Below are 22424 nucleotides of genomic sequence, written 5' to 3'. Positions count from 1 at the left end.
GTGTGTTAAAACTGGTTCTGTGCAGTGCACTTTCAAAATATTAACTGAAGTTTAACTTTAAGAAACTTTTCCTGCCTACTTGTCCAGCTGTATTTTTCAGTACAGTGGAACCTTGTTTATCTTAAACCATGGGGACTGAGAATATTTTCAAGCTGTGAATTATTATGATTTTGAAAACAAAACATGAAAAATGCAGTGATTATTGATCTAAAGTATTTGGTGTTATCCAGCTATTCTATCTGGTTATTCCATCTACTGTTTGACAAGTTTGAACTCTGATGGGCCCAAACTGAAATGTTGTTTTACGTTTTGCATCAATTCCTATCAAATAGACTGCATTAAAAAAGTGGCACATAGTAGCATTTCCTATTATACTGCTGTGAATATATGGGATTAATTTCCAATGTCTCTGATTTCTGTATTCGTAATATGAATTCAATCAGTGGAGCTAGTGGGAAGGGAAAAGCTACTAGAAGCACACAGCTCAGTTGTAATCTAACAGCTATATGATAGCTCAGACACTTTGCCTTTGAATGTAATATTTGTTTATAATAGTTAACTGTAAGAAGTACTTGGCTTTCTGGATACCATACTGCCCATGTACAGTTCTTTATTTTACAAGAGATAACATAATTATTGCTACAACAAATAAAATGCCAGCCTAGAGGCTTGTAGAAGTTTACACAATCATGAGGGGCATGGATAAGGTGAATAGAAAAGGTCTTTTTCCTAAGGTGTGGGGAGTTGAAAATTAGGGGGCATATTTTTAAGGTGAGAAGAGAAAGATTTAATAGTGAAATGAGGGGCAATTTTTTGATACAGAGTGGTTAATGTGTAGTGAATGAACTGCAGAAGAAGAGCTGGATGCAAGTACAGTTACAAAGTTTAAAAGACGTTTGAATAGGCACATGAACAGAAAAGGTGTGGAGGGATAGGGACCAGGAGCAGGCAGTTGGGACTAATTTAGTGTGGAATTATGTTTGGCATGAACTAGTTGGACCAAAGAGTCTGTTTCTGTGCTGTATGACTCTAAGTGCTGTGGACAAAGGAGACCCTGTAGACGTATTATATTTGGATTTCCGGAAGGTGTTTGATGAAGTGCCACATCAAAGTTTGTGGGGGGAAAAAACCCTCCTGGAGCAGAGGATAATATTAGCAATGATAGAACATTAGCTGGCAGGAAACAAACAGTATGAAGTCTATGTCTCATTTGGGAAGATATGGCAAGTGGACTCCTGCAGGGTTTTGTGTTGGATGCTCAACTTTTTAGAATTTACATGAATGTAAATTCCATTTCAAAAACGGACAACACCAAGATAAGAAAGTGTGCTGTGAGGAAAACATAAGGAAAAGACATAGTGCCATGGAAACTTTTATATACCCAAACCAGAAGACAATACATTGACAGCCCATTGGTGTGCAAGGACCTTCTAAGCCGCCATCCAATTTAAGTGAATGTTGTCTCTGACAGTGTAATACTTCCTCCGTGCTACATTGCAGTCTGGAATAGACCTTTATGCTCAAGCTCTAGCCTGCTTGAGACTTGAATCCAGAACAATGTGATGTAGAGATGAGAGTGTTGTCAGCTGAGATACACCTGAAAAAGGCAATGATTGAAATGGAAAATCATGCCTTGTAACTCTGCAAAATAAGAGCCAGCATAATCGCAGGTCCCTCTGAAACTAAGGTCACTAGGAACCAGACTCTCTGGTTTCTTTGCTCCATGAGTTGATGCCACTAAGGTAACAATAGGTGCACTAGAATTGGCCTAAGTTCTCCTTGAACTACCAAGAGGAAAATTGGTCACTGTTTTAGTATTTAATTAGTGGATTCTGCAGGCATGTAGCTAGATGTTAAGTGAGACTGTTTTGAATTTAATGGTTGTAAATATGGTTTTAGTTCACAACTGTGACAGTAAAGTCCATTCCTGCTGCTAATATATTTTGCCTTGTCAAAACTGAAATTTCAGTAAAACAAAATATGTGACTTGCCATTTTCTTGTTTATTTCTCAGGGCAATGTTTCTCCTCATCAGAGTCAACCTGCCTGGTTTAAATTTAAATAAAGTCTATCAGTTTTCTGTCATTCATCATTAAACTGGTACATTCGCTAAGACAACACCTCTACCAATCAGAGTCCACGTGTCAAACAATGGGTACTGTCATCTTGTGATATAAAAATGCTGTGAATGTCCTGATGAGTACAAGGCAGAACACTTTGACCACATCTGTCTGTTTCAGTATTATCAACTGAGTATAACTGAGGTTGCGAGATGGGGGTTTATTAAGCAAGTACTGTAGAAAATTGCTCATTGTATTCACATTTTCTACAATAGAGCAATCACGTTGAAATAAGTTACCATGAACTATACCGGCTACTACATAGGCCAAAGGTTAGAAGTCTGTTAAAGTTTGATGTCAATTGCATGTACTGGAATTGTGTATATATAGATTGGATTATGTTTGACATTGGGAATATGTTTGTGGCAAAGCACTTAAACAGTTCTCTTGCTTTCTTTATTATTCAATAGCCAATGACCCAATTCCTTCTGTAAATTTATAATAGAGCAGGTGTAACTGCTAGGAACACACGCACGCACACGCCCTAAGTTCATTACGAGTAAAGTCCCTAAATAAAATTTCTCCAACAAACGCTTCTCTTCAGTTTCACAGGATTTTGATAGTATCTGACATTCATGCATTTCTCTTTTTGCCTCTTGCATAGAGCTATCATTGGTGAATAATGATAGTGGCCGTCAAAAGGAAACTGTCTAAGCAGTTGAAAAGAAAATTATGGAGATGCCATGAGGAAAGAGGAGGCAGACGCATTGCATTGCCGTTGTGGAGAACTGACATGGATGCACTGGGCCAAATGGCCCCAATCTGTGCTGTAACCTTTCCATGAACCTACCAGTCTATATTTTTTCATCATTTAAAGTGGTTGAGAAATTCCTTCACTGGGACCTCCTCAGAGGTGGTTTCCTTTATGTAAGAACTTCCATTTAGGGAATAGTGCCAACAGAAAACTTTAATTGACCAGTTATTTGCAGTGGAACAATAAGTGCCTGTATGTAATACGGCGAATGACTAGACTAGTAGTCCATTACATAGGTTACCTCTACAACCCTGGGAAATGTGGTTTGTGTTAACTTCCCATATTACACGAAGCATGGTTTTCCAAGTTGACGAATTGCAACCAAGTGCCGGCACACTGTACGATAGTCCAACTTACTTTGTGAAATGCTTTTAATGTAGTGTATTCAATAGTGTATTACTGTTTAAAAATCCTTTTTAAAAAATGTTTTAACATTCAATTGATCAACTATAAACTTGAAAGTATTATCTTTGTTTGGTCACTGCCTATATCCTGCTATGTGTATTTTAGTGACCATGAATCTGCTCATGAAACCCAGTTACTATTGATAGCCAAGGTCAAAAATCACACAATACTAGGTTTTAGTTCAACAGGTTTATTTGAAAATACAAGCTTTTGGAGCTCAGCTGAGGAAGGAGTTGAGCTATGAAAACTTGCGTTTTCAAACAAACCTGTTGGACTATAAACTGGTGTTGTGTGATTTTTGACCTTGTCGACCCCAGTCCAGTACTGGCATCTCCACATTATTGATATCCGAGTAGATTATCCCTCAAATGCATCAGATATCTAAGTGGAAGATTCTGTTGCTTTCTTTCTCATTTAATTTGGAATTTTATGCAATGTTTAAGTATAACTTAGTGTTGTCATCTGTTTAATAATAGTGTTTCATCCTAGGAATAAATAGTATGGGTAAGGAGGAAGGAATTTGCATGGTCTAAAACCATGTTGAAAGCCCTTTCTCATCTGCCTAATCTGTTTGGGTGCAGCTCCTAGGTTTAGAATCATAAAACATTTGCGGTACAGAAGGAGACAGTTTAGCCTCCTGGTTTTCTGCAAATCTCTCTTGGCAAATCCCAAGCCACCATCGTTACTCTATAGCTCTCAAAATTATCTCCTTTTTCCACTAGATTCAATGTGTGAAAGTCACGACAACTCGGGCAGGGCATTGTTAATCCTGGCAATTTATGTTTCACAAGACCGGATTTTCCTCATGTTGCCTCTAGTTCTTTTGCCAATTATTTAAACTTGGTGTTGTCTTTTGTGCTTCAAGACCCATCTGTGTTGGAGACTGTTTCTCTTTATCTGCTGTGTCTGTCTCCTTCATGATTTTTGAAAGTTGTCTTGAGCATTGGGATTTTATCTGTGACCTGATGCTTACTGCTGTCCAGCTCTTTGGACATGATGATGACCAAATTGTGGATATGATGACTAACTTTTGCTTTTCAATGGAAAGACAAGGTCTGTGGCTATGATGAAACTGGGGATAATTTATCACACCAGGTTAAGTGTGTCCCCTTGCTTGGATGGTGCTCTTGTCAGTGTTGTCTTGGAGCAGTTGGGTTATTTTCTGGGAGACTCATGGAAGAGAGATGTTGGACATCGAAAGCTGGAACTCAGTGTCAGGCTGGGTTTAGGGATGAAATGAAATGTGGGCTATGAGAAAGCAGCAGGAAGGGAAACAGTAAATATTAAGCCTAGGCCTTGGAGAGGCACAGCAGAGAATTAAGCACCAGAGGGAGTAGAGGGACTCTCTCTACAGAATTTAAGGTAGGATGTATCTCAAAATTACTCTGTCCTCCTCTTCTTCTTCAACAGCATCAGCATCAAGGACAGTAGTTTTATTTATGATTTCTTCACTTTTCTCCTGCCAAGAAAAAAACGCTCACTTTGAAATCTAGTGAGGGCTGATTGTGTGTGCTCCACCATTGTTCCCAAGCATAGAACTGCAGTGGAGGGCAGTCTGTTCCTGTGTTTTGCTTCTGATTTCCAGTCCCTGTACATAAAATCTCAGCCATCATTCCAGTGCAGTATTATATCCTTAAGTGAACATCGAAGATTCCACACACTGTTTTGACGAAGAGCTATGGAGTCCTTGCATATTACCTAACCTCGACTGTTTCAAAAACACTTAACTGTTCATTATCATATTTGCTTTTTCTGAAAGCTTGCTGTGTACTAGCTGGCTGTATCATTTCCTATGTTATAACAGTAACCGCAATTAAAAGATGATTTGTGGGCTGCGTAGTGCTTTACTATATCCCTAAAGTCACCATCTAATTGCAAGTTCTTCCAATTTTGCATAAGTCCTGTAAATGGTCCCTTTCCAGGTTCTTGCTGGACCTTTGGGCATTATGTGTTACACTCATGCACCAGACCACACTCACCAAGGCAAATCTGAGACGACTGCAAAATGGCAGTTTCCTCAAGTCTTTTCATATACTTTTTCTTTTAAAGTATGGGGGTGGGGTTGGCGGGAGTGGTTTGTTTTGTCAGAGAATGATCTAGTGATGAAAAAGCATGTGATAATTCGAAACCAAACTGCAAAACACAAAAAGTCTTGTTGCACCACCTACAAGCTCACTCAGACATTCAATATGAATTGAATGGAATCTTTGTTTTAATGATTATATTGCATTGTTGGCCCACACTTGTTACCGGTTGTGTTCTGGCAAAATAGATAAGTCAGCATAAAAGTTCTATATTTATCCTTTATAATTTCCTTTATTTAAAATGTAGCTGGCTGCATGTGATGCACTTTATGACTACAATTGCATGTTGCTTTAAATTGTCTATTTTAATTTTCATTATACTTTTTTTAAAAGCTTACTGTGAACTCACAGCTCGGAATAAACAATGTAGTTGAAATGCACTTATTAATTTGCTGCTGGTACACAAGATACAGTAAGCTTGTGAGACATGAAAGTCTCGTCATCAATTTACGATATGGCTACCTTCATTTTCTCTCCATTTGTAACATTTAGGAATTATAAGATTGAATTGAAGGTGGTAAGGTATGGTATTAAAGCTATTAAAACATATGGGATCCTGGCCTTTACCCAATAGAGCATTGAATACAAAAGCTAGGAATTCTCAAACAATTCTACATCACTGATTAGACCTGGGTTGGGATTTTGGACAGCATACCTTGAGGGCTGTCATGGCTTTGGAGAGGGTTTGAGAGGCCTCTTACCAGAATGAAAATACTGGGAATGAGAGACTTTAATCCAAAGCTAGGGTTGTTCTCCTTTGAACAAAGAAAGCTAATCTGAGATCTAATAGTTATCTTCAAAGTTATGATACGTTTTGATGGAGTAGATTGGAAGAAATCATTTGCAGTAACAAGACAGTCAATACACGATTGACCCTGGTTTATGTTAATTAGCCGACAATCTGCGTGAAGCTGAGCTGTGCTGATCTGGAATATGCTGCCTGAAATGATGAAATGAAGAGCAATTATTTGCAGGGCTGGAGATGGGAAAGCAAAAATTGGGACTAATTGGACAGTTATTTCAAAGAGCTAACACAGGCTTGATGGGTCAAATGGCCCCCCTCGGTGTTGTTTGGTTCTTTGGAAGCTGTTCCTCTTCAGTTTTGGCAATATAAACTGATCCTGTGAACAAGGATTTTTTTTCATCATTGTACTTTCCCCGACCACTTTTTACAGACTCCCAACTCGTCCAGTGAATGTATGACTATAAATTCTAGCTCTCCTCAAAGTACTTCATCAAGCTGCCTGGCCTCTTTTCATGAACTGATTTCAACACAAGAATGGAAACCCAATGCATTTTGGTGAGGCAGGAGTTCTGCCTGTCAGAGCACATGGCTCTTGTCCCAGGTGCTTGCCCACTGCCAAACAATGATACATTATTGAGTCAGGCTTCCCTATTTCTCATAGTGATATGATCTGAGAACATTGCAATGGGCCTCTGGGTAGCTGTATAAAGCTGAAGGAAGATATTTGGAAAACAATGCTGAGTGCTCAAACCTATCCAGTTCCAATTTTCTTTGGGAGCATGGGCCTTGCTAGCCAAGTTTTGCTCATTTAATTATTGTATTAAAGTTGTGTATTTCAAATTTCACCTCTACTTTAAAATCTAATCCAGTAGCTACATAAAGGCGTGGATTGCAGTGGAGAGGACTAAGTGACTTTCCAGTACTGCTTGTGGGCTAAGAGGAATGGGAGGAAATCCCCTAGGTCCCAACAACCACTACCACAATCATTGGCATCATGCCTCCAGCCATAATTGGCCCCGATGGCTTTTTCACATCTCCCCCTTGCTCTTCTAGACACTTTTCTCAGCCTCTCAAACCCCAAAATCTCCAATTCACCCCCTCCCTGCTCTTGACCACCTCTATGTCTGGCGTTCGTTCTCCTCCACCTGGCCCATCAGTATCCATTCTGTTCCCACCAGGGCCTTTGATTTCCACATTGCCCCATGCCTCAGTCCCCCAGTGTTGGCCCCAGCCTCCCTACAACCTACTCACATCCACTCCCTAGAATGTGATCCCTGCAATCCTCCAAACTGTGTCTCCTAATTCAACCTAGCCCTGTGCTCAGAGCTTCCAAAATATCCCTCCCTCAACTATGTTTCTGGACTGCAGCCTACTGGAGGTATTTGAAGGCCTGATGATACAAAAATCTTCCTGATTGCAGTCACCAAATGGAAATAGAAAAGACTAATTGAGTTCTAATTGATTTTGACAGTCGGGCAGCCATTGCCTCAATCACCCTAACTAATCCCTTCACCTTTACCGGCTCTTGTTTTGCATTGGTAATGGCCTAACCTCTGAACCAGGAGGTCCGGGTTCATTTCTCACCTATGCCAGAGGTGTGTCATAACACCTCTGCATAGGTGGATGGAAAGATATCTGCACTTTTCCTTTTCATGCTGACCTTTCTCGCCCACTAGGCGAGGGAGTCCTGGTTGCCTGTTAAATGGAACTTTCTCAAGAATCTTGAACTTTATGGACAACTGTGAAGTTGGTTTGGTTTGAAATGTGAGCTGGATCTTGAGATTTGTATCAAATTTCTTTAGCATTAAGTTTCAGGTTAAAAAAAGTTTGCATTTCTCTTCAATGAGAATTCCTGATAGATACCTATTTTCATTTGATTCACTGAACAAATAAAGTAAATTTTACCCCCCCTCTGGTTAAGAATTATACAACAGCCTTGCAAAGTGTTAGGCATCTTCTTCAGACAGGCCAGCATGAGCACTTTAAGGATTGGCAATGAATTTTAAAGCAGCCAAACGCCGGTACGTTTTCACTCGGAAGAACGGAGGATCAGTTTACTTGTCTCTGGATGATCCCATAAAAGAATGGATGGTTAGGATGGATAAAGATTCAACCTAAACTCCCCAACGCCCTCCATCACAAATACCCCAGTGACTACAAGAACTGTTTCATTGTAACTTGGCAAGATTATAGGGAAAATGTTAGTTGTCAAGTTGCTTTGGTTCAGTTCCACTTTGCACTCGTCTGATTCATAAAAGAAAACAAAAGATTTTGTGGTTATAAGCAGGAAGTTAATGAAAGCCTTAGATAATGCTCATTTGTATGTGTAACCAGTGTCTCGAGCTTTTTAGAAATAGAGTTCTATTGAAAGGGTGTTTTGTTGATGTGGATGAATAGCTCTGGTGTGTAATCGCAAATGTTCCTATAACGGTCTGGTAACAGAAAAAAATTTTCTTCATTTTTACCAAGCAGCAACTTGTATTCTAATCAGGCTGGATTGATCTCCGTCTTGGAAACAATTTAGCTGTATCCAACTTGAAGAGAAAATAAAATCTTTACTGCAGAGATTTTTATTTTTCTTCAAGGCAACTATGGTCCAGTACATAAAAAGATTGAGCCTCACACAACTCTTAGGAGGTCATTCAGTTTATAACAGTCAGCTCTTTGTACAAAGTGTTCCAATAGCAATCGAGCATCTTGGATAGTTAGATAAAATATTGCTATTAAGCTGTTGCACGAGAAAGCTTATAAATCACATTAATCTCATATAGCTGTAAAGTTAACTCCCAACAATCTTTTGACAACTATCATGAAAAGATTGGTTCATTTTATATTAAATTGATGTTTTGTGACAGATAACATCTTCAGATGGTCTAAGGGCTTGAATATATTAATGTGTATGAATTGTGTTGAGAAAGACTTTTATCCCAGAGCATTAGATGTTTTGGTGCTGAACTTGTTTTGCACACGCCTATGGGTGGAATTTTCCTGTATTTTTCTTCTAAAGTGTGTTGTGAGGACAAGTGTCTTTGCAGGCAATGAAAGTGTCACACTGGCGAGATGAGACCATCTGCCAATTGGCTCATTAAAAGCCAGATGTGAGGGTAGTTGCCCTATCACAGGCTTCGACACAGTGACCAAGGTCACCAGAGGCTTCCCACCAATTAAAGGCCAATAACGTCCATGCTATAAAGTCCGTAGGTTGGGGCCTCCTCCTTGGGAGGAGCCCAGCAGCCGGGTGGTAGGTCGTCTTCTCTTTTTGAGGGGTGGGCGTTCTGGGAAGACGGTTTGGAGGCTAGAGCTTTCAAAGGCCACACTGTTTCCTGCCGTGTGTACCTGATTGTGGGGGACTGGGGCATTTCAACATCCCCATCCCCTCCCTCACTAATCCAACAGGCAGAGAGCCATCCATTTCTCTTGCCTGCAAAGGTGGCAGATGATAGGGAAGGTAGTGAGTTGACTTCCTGCTGAATGACTTCCATTGGCGAACTGAGAAAGTTGCTGATCAGCCTTCCAGCCCAGCACATAGAATCCATGCAGTGTGGAATGAGGCCAGTTGGCCCATCGAATCAGCACGACCCTCCAAAGAGCATCCCACTCAATTCCTGTAACCGTGCTTTTACCACAGCCAGTCCATGTAACTTGCACATATTTGGACTGTTGGAGGAACCTGGAGCACCTGACAGAAACCTATTCAGTCACGGAGAGAGCATGCAAACTTGAAACAGATAGTCATGCAGCAATGCTATCCATTAATGCTACCCCAATAGAATAAGTTTAACCAAGTTTATACTTGACTGAAATGATGAAAAACGGTTGAGTTTCTCCCCAAGGCCACCTTGCGCCATTATTTTTGCTGCTCCCAACACCTCTCAGCACCTTCAGCAAGGGGAAAATCACACCCAAGGGTTTCTTTTCCCACAGGTAGTTTTCTGCATTACTGTTGCATAACTTTTTTCCATGTCCAAACGTCTCTTGTTTTCTTCTTCGCTAAGCTATTTTAGTGAGAGGCTTGCCCCGGATCCAGTCACTTGAACTTGAGTGGATTTTGTTATGATTCACAAAATCTGCCTGCTGTTTTTGCTATTCTGTTTAAAATGCCCAGTAAAAATTTGGAGCATCTTTTGAAATGAATGATTCTCATCTCCTTGTTCATTTTGTGTCTGAATTATCAACGATAATGTTAAAGGAAGTATATCATTAAGCCGGAGAAAGTTCTGAAAAGATTTACCATGATTTTCCAGAAATGCTAGGCTTGAGTTATGAGGAGAGGCTGGACTATTTTTTTTTCCACTGGTGTGTCAAAGATTGGGGGGTGATCTTGCATGGTTTCTAAAATCGTGAAGAGTATAGATCAGGTGAATGACAGGTGTCTTTTCCCTAGAGTGGGTGATTTCAAGACTAGGGGACACATTCTTAAGCTGAGCGGAGTAGGATTTAAAAGGAATGGGTTAACCTTTTCACACAGGGTAGTTCGTGTATGGAATGAACTTCTGGAGGAAGTGGTGGATGCAGTAGAAGATATTTGGATAAGCACGTGGGGATGCACTGGTCGGATTCAAGAGCCTGTTTCCATACCATATAGTTCTGTGATAGTATAACATCCAGCAGAAAGAGCACATTGACAATAGATGTTTGGCCACGGCCAAGTAACTCCACAGTTTTTAACCTTTTTGAAGTTTTGATAACTACATTCTAAGAGTATGCCCTACTGATGGCTCAGCAGTTCTTGCACTGTGTGTTGAAAGGTATACTCATGCCCTTATTTGTCAACAATTTCTGATAAAGCTGCTAGTTTGTTCATTCTTTATGGAGTCATAGATTCATAGCATGGAAACAAACCCTTAGCTCCACCTTGACCACACCAACCAAGTTTCTCAAACTAAACTAGTCCCATTTGCTTTGTTTGGTCCAAATCCCTCTACACTTTACCTTTTCATGCACCCATCCAAATATCTTTTAAATATCTTAACTGTACTTGCATCTACCACTTCCTGTGGTTGTTCATACGAAACACCTTACATGTGAGAAAGTTGTCCCTCGGGTCGCTTTTTGTTTCAAGCTTTCTCCTCTTGTCTTAAAATTATGCCCTCTAGTTTTGTACTCATTAACACTAGGAAAAAGACCTTTCCTATTCACTTTATCTATGCTTCTCATAATTTTGTAAACCTCTATAAAGTCACCCCTCAGCCCTGTACGTATTCCAGTGTGGATATTTCTCTTTTGTTTTTCGTCTTTGTTTTTGTGGTTTGGTTTCAGACAACAGCTTTTTTTCAGATTTTCACACTTTCTGCCCCACGGTATTTGCTATGTGTGATATAACAAAAATAATTGCAGACTGAAAATAAGTTCAGGCAAGAGAACATGGATCAGCAGCTTGTTCCATGAGGCAATCCCCATTGTGTGATTATATTCTAGTTGTCAGATTTGCACATTGTCTGTCTTTCCTTGCTTTGAACATGTAAGTTTTCCAATTTTTGTTTTGTTTTGTAATTGGTGTTGAATTTTAACCAATTGTGTTGATTCAGTAGTTTAATTTCTTGAGTAAATGTTCCACTTGCAAGTGTGTTGAAACATAAGCAATCTGTAAACTCTTTTAAAAAAAAATCACTAAGAATGGATCCAAACCAATGTCAAGTAGATTGGTTCCACAATGGATTTGGCTGTTCATAGAACCACTGGCAGATGTCTTGGAAAATGAGCCCATTTTGGTGGAAGTGGATGGTAGTGATATATAGATTCTCACTTCCTCATTGCCTGCAGTTCAGATAGGATATCTAGTTCAGATTTTATGATTTTAAAGCCCCTAAATAATTGTATAGAAGGTAAATTTGATGGGACGTGAATTTCCCAGAGGTGGCATATGTTGGACTGATCGCAATTAATTAGGTGAGGAGTCCAGCAAAACAAAAACTTGCTGGCTTTTCTGAATGAAACATATTTTTGTTCCTGGCGTATTGATATTTGCAGGGGTGCTAACACTTCCATTGTCTGTGTTGGAGTAACCCCAGGCTGTATTTGGTCATGCTGCAAATTCAGAAAACTACATGTGTGATCTCTGTCTTTGGCATTGTGTTATTTTGATGCAACTGAGCTTTTTTTCACTACACTCAAACATTGTGATTCAGGTTTTATTGATCACTGCTTCGGATTATTTTCAGGTGGCAGCAAAAACATTGAATTTCATTATGTCGAGTATTCTTCCATCTCAATCTTATACGTTTGTCCCCACTTGTGCAATGGGCAAGACAAAGTTCATCTGTAGCCAGGTGCTTGCCAGTGTCTTCAATTTTACCTTGAGGTGACGTTGACCTTTCACCTGAAGGAAGCCTGTGCATGGAAATATTTTGTACAAGGAACCTTATAATGTGCCTCACCCATATTCAAGCCACAGGTGGCACAAATCCTGTCTTTTTCTTTCTCACTTATGTCTAAGCAATGACTAAAGGTCCACGTTCCACTCCACTGCCTGTCACCTTGCCCCAGCAATGTCTCTCCTTGCCTGAGTAGTTGATTCCAGTCCAGGAGAGGGGTCTCAATATGCGAAGGAGGTGGCAAGAGCAGAAGCTGGACAGAAGGCCCACACGATTTTTAAATAGGATGGAGTGACCACTGGACCATTGGGTGGGGACGCAAAATGAACACTACCTTGTCTGTCAGTTATCCATGTTGTCGAATATCCATTTCTTTCAGCTCAATGGAAGGGAGGTTGAACAAGACAGACAATAGGTGGCATTTGCTTCACCACCTGTTTCGTGACAGAGTTAATGTTGGAAATTGCAACAAGCTGCACCCAATTTGAATGGGAAAAGGCAGAGCATCTTAGGATTTTGTAGACTGAAGATTTTTATCCACAAGTCTCCCAATGGTCTTCATACCGGTGGTTAATTTACTCATGTAACTTGCCTGCAGTTGGTATCATGCAGTGAATTGCATCTTCTTTAAGTTGAGACCCACCTATTGTTAAGACTTGCTAGTGGCTTTTTCCTACCATTTGTAAACCAAATTAGGCCTTTGACCCCAGCAAAGAAACGGGATGCTGGTACAAACTATCCCAACTACAAGTGGTTGCCATCACAACACAGACAGGTCTGACCAATTTGAATTCCACACCAATGCTGCTCTTTAATAAGCTGCCCAGGAAACATCTCTGAGCTTAGTTTTGCTCATGATTTTATTAAAGCCTGGATAGTAACCAAACCCAGCTGATGACAACGAGCAGGTTCAGTTTGGGCATCAATGGCAGATGCAGCGTGACGTAAAATTATTGTCCGAAGTTAGCTGACCCCATTCCACATCTACCCCAAAAGCTCCTTGGTAGGTTAAAATCTGTCACTTACAATGTTTCAGATTCTTCTGCAGAACCTCATTTACAAACCACCTTAAGGTTTTACGTGCCAAATGAAGGAAAAGTTGTTTTTGCGACATTAAATTGGAAATATTAATTCTGCAATTCTTTTCTTTCCTGTGATACTTGGTATGCTTGATTGTTGTGCCATGTATGCAGTAGGTCAGGAGATCCAAACAAAGTCACTATTTTAACCAAGCAGAAAGTTTATGCCAAATTTCAGCTGACTTGAACAATAGTGAGTTTTACCCTAAATAGAGTGGTGCAGTGAGTTTTTATTAATCTTCATTCTGATCAGCGGCTGTGGAAGGGTGAACGTGAAGCAGATTCCATGGGCAGTTGTTTTCCCAAGCAGGCAAAGTGGGTTTGCCTGCACACAGGAGGGAGTTAAATCCCTTGTTAGTCATGTCAGGCTGAATCCTGAGCCCCACACCAGGAATGGAAGGTGAGAATGGAAAGCTTTGGAATCGACGAGTAAGCAGTTAAGTTACTTTAAAAGCAAACTCAAGAAGGGTTTTAACTCTTGAGTTCTCAGCCATTTTGCCAACCTGCCAGGCACCTCACTAAGTTCAGCAAGGTGAGCATACAGTTGCAAGAGCTACATCAACGAAATTGACGGTCTGTATAGGTTTCGATCAATTACACTGAAGAACCATTCAAAGCTCTTCTCTCTGGGAGAGTGGATTCATTGCTTCAGTGGTGATAGCCAGCTTCTTGGAAGGAGTTCCACTATGTAGCAGTGTCCCTCATTCTCAGCTATATGTATCTCCCCACAGCAGCTTTTACAGCTCTGCCTTTCCCCTCTGCTCGGGGCCACACCACCACTGAGTGCTTCAGTAGGAGCATGAGCTACCTGAGGGGAGGCGAGACTCTCAACACAGGGCTGTCGTGTTCCTAATGCCTCAAACTGCATCAGCATTAGCATCTCAGAAGGGTCAGGCCATTGCCGTTGGTAAATGCCAACATCAACATCCTACTAGTATAAGATCTCCCCCTCGAATGAAACTAGTGGAACCATGTTGCCTCTTGTGGATGGTATATACTGCTATACCTGTGGATTGTTGAGGGAATGGGTGATGGCGTAGTGGTGTTTTGGCTGCACTAGTAGTCCAGAAACCTGGGTAATATTCTGGAGACCTTTGCTCAAATCTTGCAATGGTAGATGGTGGACTTTGAACTCACCAAAAAAAATCTGGAATTAAGCCAATAATGGCCATCATGAAACTGCTGTCAATTGTTGGAAAAACCCATCTCGTGCACTAAAGTTGTTTCAGAGAAGAAAACTGCCATCCTCACTCGGTCTGACCTACATGTGACTCTGGACCCACAGCAATGTGGTTGACTCTGAACTGCCGTCTTGGAAATTAGAAATGCATCATAAATGCTGGACTAGCCAATGATGCCCCCATAATGTAAATGAATAACAAAAATGTTGATAGTTATGGCTTATGGTGCAAGTAAAGCAGACCTCTTTATCCTGGATGGTATTCAGCTTTTTGAGTGTTGTTGGAGCTGTACTCATCCACGCAAGTAGAGTATTCTATTATACTTGTCACTTATCTTGAAGATGATGGACAGGCTTCAGGGACTGGGGAGATGAATTACAGCCAGGATGTTGAGTGTGGGGGAATTCAGTGATGTTAATGTCATGAGCGGGGTGGGGGGATGGTTAGGTTCTCTCTTGTTGGTGGATATTGCTGACATTGTGTGGTGTGAACACTTCTTGCCACTTACCAACCAGTGCATTAATTCCCTCATCTACAAACGAGATTAAATACAAATGATTTGCACATTAAGAGGTTGACTCTCAAATACTAAAGGAATATTGCACTCATTTACTTCTTGTTTTTCTTCTTACAGTGAGTTGTACACTGATGGGTTTTCTGGTGTGTGCTGTTGAAAGGGAGAGACTATGCCTGGTCTGTCCCTCAAAAAAAATTCCCATTTATGGCTTTCTGCTTTTGTTTGCATTTCAGTTTTATGGCCTTTTATTTTACAAGTTGAAATATCTGGATCAACACATTGTCTTTCTGTGATTATATCTTGGCTTTGTTTTCTCTTGTGAAATAGAAAACTGAAAACTCTCCACAGGCAAGTTATTTTAATGGTGTGCATTGCAAGCCTGCATGACTCACAGGAACTAAGCACAGGAAGAGCCAATTAGCCTACCATGCCTGTGCTAGCACTGGCTCTTCACTATGTAGCAGTGTCCCTCATTCTCAGCTATATGTCTCTCCCCACAGCAGCTTTTACAGCTCTGCCTTTCCCCTGTGCTAGGGGCCACACCACCTCTGAGTGCTTCTGCAGCAGGAGCATGAGCTACGTGAGGGGAGGGACCAGCTATTTTAATTCCATTTTAAACTAGGTTCAATGTCAGCTTTAGCAGCTACTTGTGAAGAAGCATTCAATGTTCTCACAACTCAAAGTGTGGACAAACTTTGTTGAAATTCCCATTTCTTCCTTTGGCAACTCTCAGCTCTGATGTTACTTATTCACTGTTCAGTGGAAGCAATCTTTCACGATCAAACATTCAGCAAACCCTCCTGAGATCCTATTGTGATTTTCCACCTTGAAAGGTAAAAAGTGTTCCTTGATTTTCTTCGGAATAATAATGTCTTATTCCAGGATTATTTCTACTGGCTTTTAAAGTGGATTGTTTCCTTTGTTCTGTTGTCCTCCTTTAATGTTGGGTCCCACAACTCTAGCCAGGGCCTAACCAATATGTTGTGAAAGGTGAACATTATTTTCATGCTTTGGTAATTTATATAAAGCCTAGATCTTCACGATGTTTTCTACTGGAAGCCCCAACTTCTAAAAGATTCCACATCTCTAATTCCCTGTTCTGTTTCTGTTTCTTTTTCTTTTTCACATAGCATTCTGCTTCCCTTTAACTTTTTTTTCCACCAAGGAACTTCACATTCCTCTACAGTGAATTTTGCTGGCCGCATTTCAGCTTCATCTTCTAATCTGCCAATTTCTTTCTGCGGTTTTTGTCATTCTAGTTTACAATTTGCCCTGTCTTCAATGGAGGAAAACAAGACAAATTCCACTACAGATACCCAAGATTTGTCATTTCACACCTTCTACCAAATTGAAAAACATTCCTTTCATTGAGTCATATGATACAGACAGAGGTCATTGCACTTCTGTCTAATTGGACTTTTTTTTTTAAAAAAGATATAAACGTGTTGCTTTGCTTCTCTGCGTTTTTCCCCCACCAACCCCTCAGACCCCTGCAAAATTTTTCAACTGAAATACAGAATTCCATTTTGGAAGTTGGTTGAATTTACTTCCACTATCCGTTCATTGCAGCACACTCCAAATTATGACAACTTTGGGCCAAATTTTGACAATAAATGTAAGGCTGCTGTCCCAACCCTTTTACTACGATCTGTGTTTTAATTTTCATTTTACTGTTTTTGAGACATCATATCAAAATCCTTCTATCAGAGGCATTTGCCAAAGTTCTCCACCTTGGATCAGTAGTAGCAATCTCACCTCAGTCATATTTCTGACGGTTCAAGACCTGTTTCTAACACATCGGTGCACAAAATAGGCTGAGGAGTGCTGCATTGCTGGGGGTGTCTTCCTTCGCATGTGATTTTTAAATTGACTTTCCTTCTCAAGTTGTCTGAAGTGATTTAGCACAGTAGTTGAAGTAGAGTAGCAGACTTCACATATTGTTTTTATCAACACTCTTCCTTCAACAAACAGCCAAAATTGAAGGTCTGTACGTTTTATTATATTGCTGCTTGTGGGCCCTTGCCACATAAGTAAATTGTACATAAACTGGTCACTTTGTTCCCTACAATGGAGACTATGTCTTAAAAGTACTTCGCTCTCTGTAAAACACTTTGTGACATCCTGAGATTGTGAAGGATACACCCAGTTTGCAGCCAATCAAATATTTTTAAAATGAGGAAGCTTGCATTTTTTAAAAGTTTTTTTTGTTTAAATTTCAAAACCTTGATGCACAAAAGACTCTTAGCTTCCTTTGTGTCAGAATGTGATAACTTTTGTTTGCCTGAAAGAAATTCGGTGGATTAGATGTGACTCTCCTTTTTTTTCAAATACATACCATTATTGTATGCTTAATATTAACATTCTGTATTGTCAATTCCAGTTTACACCCAATAAACTAAGTCTAACCGGCCTATAATTTCTTGGTTTAATTACTTTTGCTTCCTTCAACAATTTTATGTAGCATTTTTCAGCCCTCTATTATTTTTGGTATGTGTCCTACTTCCGGACATGTTTGGAAAATTAAACTGAGTGCTGTGTTAGCTCCAATTAATTAGTATCCTGCACAATCAGGATACAATAATCGTTCTACCTATTTTCAGTCATGTCAAAAGCATGTACGTTTACAATTTGCTTTCACCTTCCTCTATATAGGTTGGGGACGCACCAAAGAAAATCTTGGACTTTCTTTGCTCTGAGTGGGGTTTTTTTCTGGCTTTGAGTGGCATTCTTTCTTTTGAGTTACAAGCTGCCAGTATGACCACAGAATTCTGGCAGTGCTGCAGTGGATGATTCCTCCCTAAATCCATATTAAGTGTCTCTGCTATTTCCTCAGCTTCATATGTTAAGAGAGCCTATTTTATACCTTCCATCCCACACTTTCTTTACCCATCTTTTTTGTGCATTTGTGCCTATGAAAACTTTCCTTTGTTAATTGTCTATCTGCTTTTGCATAACTCCTCAACCATTTTAAATTGATTTTCCATTTCCATTTCTTCCAAACCAATTATTTTCCACTAGGTTCCCTTTTCAGCCCAGCTAAGTGAACTAAAAATCCACTTTTTATTTTGGTTTCATATATCATTTCATATATTTACATTGCAATCCCTTACTAAAATAGCACCTTTGACAGCTAACAGCTTACAAATATTGTTGAACATAACTTGGTGCCCTGAAACAACAACAACTGGCCATGCATAATGAAGGAAATGGATTCTTTAGTAGCTTATTATGCAGCAGTGCTCACTTTCTGTAGATATAACTTGACAGCAGAAACAACTGGTGTTCCAGATTTGAAGCGTCCTCTCAGATAGTTGGACTTTTTTTGGTGAATTTAGCACTCACTAAGAAATGTCATCAATGAGGAATGGAAAACATTTCCACTTGGGTATCAGTGCTCACATTAAGTAAGGTAGATTGAGTAATATACTCCCTCTGCTCTGGAGCAGGCAGCATGTAGGTTGCTCCTTGTGTATTGGAAAAATGACAGGAAAGTAGAGTCAAAGATTATCAGGTCAACAATGATCTGTTTGAATGGTGGAGCAGATTTAGTCCGTTACCACCTCGATCTTAAGGTCTTACATCACTCGCAGTAACTTCTGGATCATATTTTTCATATACTCGTGCTTCAAGCAAAGTTCTGTGATAGAGCATCAATTTGTACAACTTCCCACATGCAGAGAGGGTGAAGTGTATTTATTAGTAGTGACTGGATTACATTCATTCTGGTTTTGAAAATTTGAAGATTGTAGGTGGAGGGAAAGACTGAACAAGGGAGTTTTTGACACGCTAAGAGAGAATGAGGTGTAGGAGACTGTGTACAGAGTCTCAATTTCAACAAGTGAAGATGGGAACATAGGAACAGGAGTGACTGTTTCAGCCATTTCTACCATTGGAAACTCATGAACAACATCTATAGCTACTTGATTATCCAACATTACAGGGACCTTGTCAAAAATGTATCAAGTTTATTTCAATGTGAAAGACCTTCAAAAACGTGCACTGACTTTTTGATCAATCAGTTCATTGTTGTCTTGGTGTTTGGTCTCTCAGTCTGTGATCATAAATTCCAGGAACGTGCCGCCTTCATCCACTTCATCTGGGGCTCTGTTGACAAAGAGATCAGTGATTCTGTCCAACAGGGTCGGGGGCAACTCTCTCAAACCAGCTCTAGACTGACAGCACTTGACCTGGTGTATGGCTGGCCTTTAAAAATGGCTAAAGCGTCAGGAGTCTCTGTGTATCCTGGCAGTGCTGAGTACTCCTGCCTGTAGCAAACGCAGGAAGATAGTGAGTCTGGTATCATTGTGGTTTGGTGTGTTTGGGAAGATCTCGAGAGAAATCTTTTTCAGAAATTCAATAAAATTAAAACTTGGCTGATTTCTTGTAAAATTCGGATGCTGTGGTTTGGACGTTATCACTCATGGAGATTTGTCTAAACCCTGTTACTTTCTTTATTATCTCTATTTAAACTTATATTAAATCAATTAAGTTCTTTTTATTAAGCTTACTTTTAATTTCCCTTGTACTGATGGTTCTTGCTTTCTTCTTTCTTTGTTTACTGTGGGAAAAGTACGAAAGATATCAGACAGAGGGAGGTGAAACTATGCATAGATCATTCCATTTGCAATTGGGAGAAAGAGAGGCAAGATTGTATAAAATTGATCATGTTAGAACTAGAGTTGGCAAATCGTATTCACAACAAATTGTGGAACGCTCACTTTGTTTCCTGTCTTTCATGTACTCTGATACTGTTAATGAGTCTGAGACTTTGCCCTCTTAAAAGTCATGATTTCAAGCTGCCCTTTCCTCGTCAAGGTCCTTTTAAATGCATTGTCCTTCCATTAACAGGTAGCCCTCTTCCACAATTTAATGTTCGAATGTCTTCAATCAGGCTTACAAGCTAGCCAAAATATTGAAATGGCCGTTGGATCAATTTCACAAACAGCATCCTCCTGTGAATTAACTTCTTCCTTACTTTGCCTACTGCCAAATCTTCAACATGGTTGACCAGACCATTTAGTGCTAAGTGCTCTCCACCATTGTTCACCTCAGTGGACTGACCTCACCTATTTCCATTCTCCCCTTTCCAGTCATAGCCAGAGGTTCAATACAATATTTCTCTGGCCACACTGTTCACTCTGCTTCTCAATGACCTTGGAAGACAAAACCTCAGTATTCTACATGATGACACTCTACCCTATCTCACCATCATCTCTCTTAACCTCGCCACTATACCTGTGTTTTTCTAGACTACTTGTATGACATCTAGCAATGGCTCGATAAATAGAAATTACCGTCAAGTAAACACTAAGATTATGAAAACCATTGTCTCCATTCACCATTTCCTGTTTACTACCTCCCTGACTTCTGACTTACTGTTTTGGACCAGACCAGATCCCCTCAAAATATTTTAAGAAGGCAGCGTAAACCCTGACTTGTTCTTATTCTAAAGGTGAATTTAAAATGCTGTGTCGCAGATGCAATTTGACTGGTCAAACTATTCGATGTTAAACAAAACAATTTCTTCAAATGCTATGGTTAAAGTGCAGCAAAAGAAAGAAGAACTTAGAATATTTTAACTCTATTGGAAAACTTGACAGAATAACAGATACAGTGGCAATTATTAATTAACTGTTCCAATGTAGAAACATTTCATAAACACACGCCTTGGCAAAAAGCCAAATTCAGAAATTAGATTTGCTCACATGCAATGCCTGCAGGAGGAAGAGAAACCCCAGCTTTTAGCTGTAACTGAGAGAGCAGAAAAGATAGCTTCTAATTCTTTAAAACTCCAGCTTTTGCTTAAAGTTGAACTTAAAATTAAAAAAAAAGTCTAGAAATCCCAGTCTGAGAACTGGCCACACCCATACAGGCTGCTTCTATTGTTCCAATTTAAAAAAAACCTTAAGGCCTCAATTTGTTTACCTTACCACAGACAGCTCAATTCTTTTCATTCAATCTCTGAATTTTAAAAGAAACCAGAACAACATATACCTCTTAAAGCTACAGAATCATAGCACTTATGATGAACCAGGAGATGTGTCTTGGAGACACGTGAAAATTCCCAACACGGTTACTTTCACTGAACTAAACCCACGATATTTTGAGTGACATCAAGGTGTGAAACTTCCTATTCTGAGGCTCGAACTGAATAATATAAATATGCATTTTTGCTTCATACTGGTCAAGAGCATATCGTAACAGTGATTATTTTTCGAAGTATTTTGTTGGCTGTGGAGAACTTTGGGTCATCCTTAAAGGCTGTATATAAATGCAGGTTAGTTTCACATTTTTCCTCCTTCCCTTCTCATTGCAAGGTATTACTTAGTGAATTTAAAATAATAGTAAACACTTACTTGACTAAAGTTAAATTTGGCACTGCAGCGTAAGCATCACTAAATTCTATTTCCTCCAGTGGTAGTGTAATTTGCAGGAAATTGTTCAGACAAAGCAATGACTGTAACAAATGCATATGTTGCTATGGGATGTGGGAGAGAAGTTGCTTGGATCATGGTATTTCTTTGTTTCAAAATCTGTGTGGCAGTTTGATACCAGAGTTGATTTACCCTCTCTGAAATATTACTCACGCAAATATAATGGTGGACATTACTAAACCTATGGTACAATTTGAAGTGTTTGAAACTCTGGCATGAGAAATAAATAACAATTATTGTGCTTTTGAAATTCACCTATTAAACCACACTGAAGTTCAGCAATTCCAGCTGTACTATTCCCAACCTAGGTGTGAGCATGATTTCTTTATTAAGTGATGAGCAGTGGAGTAAGCAGTGTGCCTGTTTGCAATATGTTTCACTGATGGAAATTTCAATTATCTGTGACATTTTGATAAGGCAACAAAGAACTTTCAATGTTGTTTTATAGTTGTCACACTTGCCTTTGCACTAATGCAAGACACATCCTGTCACACCAAATACAATTACAGCAAGCCACAGTTTATTTAATGAATAATGGGGTGGCATGGTGGCTCATTTGGCTCGCATTGCTGCCTCACAGTGCCAGGGACCCAGGTTCGATTCCACCCTTGGGTGACTCTGCGGAGTTTGCACATTCTCCCCGTGTCTGTGTGGGTTTCTTCCGAGTGCCCTGGTTTCCTCCCACAGTCCAAAGGTGTGCAGGTTAGGTGGATTGGCCATGCTAAATTGCCTGCAGTGTTCAGGGATGTGTAGATTGGGTGGGTTATAGGGGGATGGGTTTGGGTGGGATGC

At 39.9% G+C, this 22424-nt stretch overlaps 1 protein-coding gene across 1 annotated transcript in view; it reads left to right on the top strand.

The window, feature by feature from the left end:
- Positions 1 to 22424, top strand: part of gpm6bb (glycoprotein M6Bb) — a 167701-nt gene that overhangs the window by 11544 nt on the left and 133733 nt on the right. The window lies entirely within an intron of this gene.

The sequence above is a fragment of the Stegostoma tigrinum genome, chromosome 12 (assembly GCF_030684315.1).
Source record: "Stegostoma tigrinum isolate sSteTig4 chromosome 12, sSteTig4.hap1, whole genome shotgun sequence".
NCBI lineage: Eukaryota > Metazoa > Chordata > Chondrichthyes > Orectolobiformes > Stegostomatidae > Stegostoma > Stegostoma tigrinum.
This window is presented reverse-complemented; position numbering and strand designations above follow the sequence as displayed.